This window comes from Oratosquilla oratoria, chromosome 12, assembly GCF_046742065.1.
Source record: "Oratosquilla oratoria isolate Oo_2021 chromosome 12, ASM4674206v1, whole genome shotgun sequence".
In the NCBI taxonomy this organism is placed as follows: Eukaryota; Metazoa; Arthropoda; class Malacostraca; order Stomatopoda; family Squillidae; genus Oratosquilla; species Oratosquilla oratoria.
In genome coordinates, this window is record NC_134788.1 from 69176906 (window position 1) to 69184405 (window position 7500).

The 7500-nt window shown below is 34.1% G+C and overlaps 1 protein-coding gene across 1 annotated transcript in view; it reads left to right on the forward strand.

Annotated features, from left to right (window-relative positions):
* Nucleotides 1-7500, forward strand: part of LOC143030497 (uncharacterized) — a 22922-nt gene that overhangs the window by 2324 nt on the left and 13098 nt on the right. The window lies entirely within an intron of this gene.

A 7500-nucleotide genomic window follows, 5' to 3' on the forward strand; every position in this document is an offset into this window, starting at 1 on the left:
CCTCCACGATCTCCATTTGGTCTTCCTCCACACGCCCTCTATCTCAACTCCATCTTTATATATATATATATATATATATATATATATATATATATATATATATATACATATATATATACATATATACAATAATATATATATATATATATATATATATTTTTTTTTTTTTTTTTTTTTTTTACATTTCGTCTAGGTCCTTCGCACAATTAAAAGGGTTATAGAAACGTTTGCTTGAGTTGGTATAGAATTTAATCTAGAAAACAACCATGATAAGTTCTAGCAAGGTCCTAGATATCAATATTCTAGCTAGACTCAATACATTTCTCTCATACTATAATGGTAGGATCGTTGTGGTATTTGATTTTGTGGACTTTGAAAAGGTGTTTGACACACTGTTCCACACAAGGAAGTAGTGAATCCGTATCGCAATGACAATGGGATTACGTTTAGTGGTGTATTGGTGTTTGGTTAGATAATTGTATTATTCTAAATGACTAAATGTGTCGGCACACTAGGCTAGCATGCTACTTGCTTTTGCTACTTGCTTTTGCTATTTGTTTTTGCTACTTGCTTTTGCTAATTGTTTTTGCTATTTGTTTTGCTATTTGTTTTTGCTTTTTGTTTTTGCTACTTGTTTTTGCTATTTGTTTTTGCTACTTGCTTTTGCTATTTGTTTTTGCTACTTGCTTTTGCTATTTGTTTTTGCTACTTGCTTTTGCTATCTGTTTTTGCTACTTGCTTTTGCTATTTGTTTTTGCTACTTGCTTTTGCTACTTGCTTTGAGCAGAAACTATTTGGGTTACAATATTCTAGATCTCAGTAAGTCCATCTCAATAGGGTGTCTACCATTCCTATTCTATTCTATTCTCTTGGTTTGTCATTCAGTTTCTCACTAAACGACGCAAGAGCAATTTGACATTTGGAAATTTGAAGAAAAAAAATCGTAACATAAGTCATTTCTACTCAAACGAAGTAGCAAGTAGCAAGCAGCTTGCTAGCGAAATTTGGCTAGCGGAGTTCCTCAGGGTTCTGTTTTCTGACCCTCTCGTGTTTACAGTGTACAGGAAATAATTACATAAAAAACATAAAAAAAAACGACGAACCTAAAACTACTGTATCCTTATTTATTGATACCACAATAACTCGTATGAACTAGATAAATACAATAATCTAGATAAACTAGATAAATGTTCTAAGAAAAGGCTAGTGAAATCTAACACAAATCGGTAACAATGAGCACAATTATAGGAAATAAAAGTATTTACCCTAAGTGGATTGGATTCTGAAAATGGGATTGGATCATTCTTGATAGTAGATCCTTTCTAATGAGGTTTGACGCCCTCCTTTATGGAGTTAGATTCTATTTAAAGGATCCTAAAAAAAAAAAAAAAAAAAGTCAATTCCCGTAAAAGGATTCCAACCCCTTTGAAAAGAATTCAATCTCATTAGAAAGAATCCAAACCCTTTAAGCGGAAAGTGAACGGGATTATGTTGTTATCAGAAGCGACCTCGAATCATCCGAACATTGTGTGTCAGCGACAGATAAAAAAGATAAAACTGGGAGAGAGTTCTTTGGACCTCATAAGTCCAATTAACTTTAATCATTGGTTACATATATTCTATATACTCTTTTCATATCGAGTCTGATTGAAGACATTAGCAGATTGGAAAAATGGCGAGGCACAAAGCAAGAGTTAGGGAACAAGTCATACGTAAACGGCTTAAAGCCATTCAACTCCGATGACAAGATGTCTTGTCATTTGGTCAAATAAAACAAAAAATCATAAAACACCAAAATGTTTGATCAAACACCAGAAAAATAGGACGTCAGTCGCGAGCGAAGCGAGGACTGACGTTCTATTTTTCTGGTGTTTGATCAAACATTTTGGTGTTTTATGATTTTTTGTTTTATTTGACCAAATGACAAGACATCTTGTCATCGGAGTTGAATGGGTTAAAAGTTCTGAATCCTCTATAAAAAAAAAAAAAAAAAAAAAAAAAAAAAATAGATCCATCCTCAATGGAAAGGATTCAAACCCTTTAAGCTACGGTTACACTGGTCAACGAAATGGTCATTTCCAACGGTTTGATTGCACATCGTCCAAGCTTGGAGCATTTGGTTAGTGTAAGTGCTACGGTTACACTAGCCAACGAAATGGTCATTTCCAACGATTTGATTGCATTCAGTCCAAGGTTGGAGGATTTGGTTAGTGCAAGTGCTACGGTTACACTGACCAAATCCTCCAACCTTGGACGAAATCCAAATGAATTGCTGGAATCCAACCATTCCATCGACTAGTGTAACCATCATGTTAATTGGACAGGCCTGGCGACATATCACAATCCTGCATTTTCTCGCGTTTTCATGTCAATGTTTGATTATTATGACAACAGTATGCTTCTTATCGATACGATTGTTTCAATACTGACTAGACCAATGGTTCTCGACACGTTTTCTCGTATACTCACTATTTATGAATTGCTGTTCGCGTTTCAGGCTAATGTTTGATTATGACAGCAGTATGCTTCTTATCGATAGGTTCTCAACACGTTTTCTCATAGAACCACTGTTTATGAATTGCTGTTCCGTACCTAACTGGAGACCATTTCATCACTAGATTTAATCGTTGAGCATCCACTAACTGTCACTAGTTTTTGGGTTGTGGTTCCACTTATGACACTCTATGGGTCCCCCATGTTGAGAACTACTGGACTAGACAATCAATATTGAAGAGATATTTGTCCAATTTCTTGTTAAGATGAAGACTTTGAGGCCTTTCACGAGTTTTGCCTGAAGCTGATCAGTCCTGCTGATTGTTGTCTTAACGGTGATTGGAGATTGGGGGAAATTGACGACGCTGTGAGATGAGGATAGCCTGTTTATCTAGTCAGTGCTTTGTTTTTCCCGGGAGGCTCGTCAGCTAGTATCTAGGTGGTCGGTAAAGGCATGAAATTCATGCCAGTAGATTCTTGTACTGCTTTTATCTTTATTTTTTTCATTTAATTTCTATTTCTTTTTTTTTCTTTTTCTTTTTTTTAGTGTGAACATAAGTTTAAGTTGCTGTTAAGAAAATACTTCAGTGTGTTTTTATATTTTTTATTTATTATTATTATTATTATTATTATTATTATTATTATTGTTATTGTTATTATTATTATTATTATTATTATTATTATTATTATTATTATTATTGTTATTATTATTATTATTATTATTATTATTATTATTATTGTTATTATTAGTATTATTATTATTATCATTATTATCATTATTATTATTATTATTATTATTATTATTATTATTATTATTATTATTATTATTATTATTATCATTTTATTTTATTTATCTTATTCATTATTATTATGATTTTTTTTTTTTTTTCAAAGTGAAGCATACCCTTATCAGGGACGGATGAGATCTCTACAGAATTGAGGTGGAAGTAATCTGAAGCTGGTTTATCGATTATGATATAAACATTTTTGTTTTCTATATAAACTATGACAAACTAGAGTTATGGACTTCCCTTGACTGAATAAAATTACCTGGTGACAATCAAAACTCATTAATGATTTCTTTTTTTCGGAACATTTTCTCACCCAAAATTATTTTTTTCATTTATTTATTTGACCTATTTATTCATTTATCTATTCATTTCAATCGTTTATCTATCATATTCAATTCGATTTTTCTTTATTTAATTTATTTAATTTATTCATCTTTTTTTTTTTTCCCTTAGGAGAAGGAAAACCATCCTTATTTCAGAAGTGAATAAAGTTCAGAATGCTATCATCAAGTGCAAGGGGCAAACAATACCTATTATTCAAAATGAAATGAAGAGAAACGGAGACAAAAAGTGAACGAAAGATTCTGACAAGAATAAGGGAAGAGGAGAGATAGAACAGACCCCTGAGGGACTCCACTCTTAACGAAAAATCACACACACACACACACACACACACACACACACACACACACACACACACACACACACACACACACACACACACACACACACAGATATGTATTTATTTTACACACAATGAACGGTCCCCAGTGTACATATATACATCTTTTCAACAGCATTAAATTTCACTTTGATTCCATACCATCACGGTTGAGACTGACAAGGGGCTCGATGGAAGCATATATATCTCTTGATAGCGCATTGGTCTGAGTCACTATTCACTTGTTACGTCTGAGCTAGGTTCTAGTCCTTTGCTTGACCACGTATCAGTTTCCGTATATATGCTTACATCGAGCTCCTCGTCAGTCTCGACCGTGATGGCATGGAATTAAAGTGGAAATTAATGTGGTTGAAGATATATATATATATATATATATATATATATATATATATGTGTGTGTGTGTGTGTGTGTGTGTGTGTGTGTGTGTGTGTGTGTGTGTGTGTGTGTGTGTGTGTGTGTGTGTGTGTGTGTGTGTGTGTGTGTGTGTGTGTGTGTGTGTGTGTGTGTGTGTGTGCAAACAATTTCAATTTTCAGAGTAAGATGAACTATAGAGCCCACCATCGGAGAAAAGATTGTTGTAAGAAGATCCGCATATAACGAGTTCTGTCTGTATTCCTGTGATGTGTATAGCCACGCTGAAGAGGATCACAGACAGTGATCGTAATATCATTGTTTTCGTACAACGTTCCTTCTTTTCTTAAATAGTGGTATCTACAGTTCATATGTACATATATATATATATATATATATATATATATATATATATATATATATATATATATATATATATATATGTGTGTGTGTGTGTGTGTGTGTGTGTGTGTGTGTGTGTGTGTGTGTGTGTGTGTGTGTGTGTGTGTGTGTGTATGTGTGTGTGTGTGTGTGTAGGAAGCGTGGCAGGAGATTCTCTCTCATACATAATCTATTAAAGGTGACAGCAAACGAATTGTTGTTATTGTTTTATTTAATTTATTTATTCACTTATTTGTTTTGTGAACTTCCTAGTTTTCGAAATATGAATTTCTACTGACAGAAACGAATCTCTACATTTGTATGCTGTTTCTAAATTGGAAGCTAGATGTTATATATATTTTTAAAATATATATTTTTAACTAGATGTAATATGTTTAGTCGAAATATTATTTTATAATGAATGAGTTACTGTAGACAAAAATGATCATCAATAATTCTTTTCAGGAATAAGTATTAAAAAAAGAAAGAATAATGAGATGAGGAGGTGGATTGGAGTGGAAGTGGTGGCAGGGGTGGAATTAGGTAGTGGCTACCCCCCTTGTAAGGGGGAAAAAAGCTCTTGGTAGATAGATCTTGGTAGGATCCAATACCACTTATTACTAGATTATTTTAAGCAAGGTTTACACGCTACGATAAATTGTATCGATTTATTGTAATGAAAAGGTTGTTACAATTTGTCATTACGTGTAAACAGGAGATCGTAGCGATAGAGCGCTTTCGTATATTACATCTTCAGTTGCACTGAAGATGTAATATACGAAAGCGCTCTATCGCTACGATCTCCTGTTTACACGTAATGACAAATTGTAACAACCTTTTCATTACAATAAATCGCTACAATTTATCGTAGCGTGTAAACCTTGCTTAACTCCGCGCTGACGTTGCAGATGCTAACCGCCTTTCCACCCTACGATCTCCTATTTACACGTAATGACAAATTGTAACAACCTTTTCATTACAATAAATCGCTACAATTTATCGTAGCGTGTAAACCTTGCTTTAGATTCATAGATAAAGTATCGTGTATTATAACTTGGATAGACCCTAAGGTACATTTTGTCTATAGCTGTAACATAGCGATCAGATTCACTATACAATTACACAGGAGTAGTTACAATATGTAGGACATTTTTTTCATTTAATTATTTAATTTCGTTTCATCTTATTCATTTATTGTTTATGCATTCCATTTCTTTATTAATTTTATTTGATTCATTGCTCAAATTATGTATTTATTTATTTACTATTTATATTTGCAGTTGTTTATTCATTTTTGTCATTATTCATTAATTTTTTGTTCTGTCGCCTGGAAATTCAGCAGGTATTTACAGGACTCGAACCAATAAGCTGAACAGAAGAACATAAGATGATATAGAAACAATATAGGAATAAGATAAAATATAGAAAATAAAGAATTAATTAAACTAGACAAATAAAATTAAACGAAAAAATAAATTAACAAATTAATGAATAAATTAAATGTGCAATAGATGAATAAAATTAAAAACAAAAAATAATTTCTCCATTGCGATTATAATCGCTCAACGATGATCGTCGATGACCCAACGATGATTGTCAAACGATTATCTAGGGCACCAATTCTCGAAGGAAAACAGTCCTATACAAAAACAAAGTCGTTGAGGCATGAACGATTATCGTAGAACGATAATCGCCACAGGTATATACAGAAAGAAAAATAAGTATTATGTGTGTATGTATAACTATGAACTTGACAGCACATATAGAGAGAGACTAACATTAAGGGACGATGCCCCCCCTCCCTCCTCCTCTTCCTCCTCGTACCCTGTGGGGGGGAGGGGAGGAGAGGAGGAGGAGATGGTGGGGGCGAGTCTCAAACACTTCCTTGTATACAACACTTCCTTGAAAGATCTTCCTTGTATGAACGTACGTACGAATGCACACACACGCGAGCCCAACACACACACACACACACACACACAGACACAACTTGCTTACCGATTCTTCATCTCTATGTCCGTCTCTATTTTTGTCTCAGGTTATATTATATATATTTCTCGTTATCAGTCTTTCTTCGTATTTCGTTTAGTTTGTTCTTTGAATATTGTACTATTACTTTCATTCTTATTTGATACTTCAACACGCTCGATCTTTTTATCAAATGTCCTCTTTCAATCTTCATCTTCTCACCCTCTCTTCCTCTTTCCCACATCTTCCCTCACTCCCACCCCTACGCATACGGGCGTGTTACATGAAGGTCATAGAGGCGTAAACCTTAAAACAAAAGTCAAGCAAATCTAAGCCTTACGCGCTAAGCGCATAAGGCCGTTAATCACCCCGTCGTTGCCTCCCCGTTCCCGCCCTTGAAGTATGTAGGTGAACACACCCGAAGGACAACGGCCAACGGACGCCGTCGACTTGACTCCTTTCCTTGTCGTCGTCGTCGTCGTCGTTGTTGTTGTTTTTGTTTTTTTGGTATTATTAACATCACCACCGCTGTTGCTGTCGTTTATTCCCTCTTACTGAATCTGTTCCACACCATGATGGAGTTATGCGGAAGCTGGGATTGTTGTCTGGCAGGGCTGGGCGGTCACTGCTAGCCCAGGTGCTCACGCCTTCGCCACCGACACAGCTATTATGTAATAGGTAGTATTGGGTGGGAAGTGCATATTCATACTATAACTGTACATTTATATGTATGTATACATACATACATACATACATACATACATATATATATATATATATATATATATATATATATATATATATATATATGTATAAAAATATGGTTAATGTAT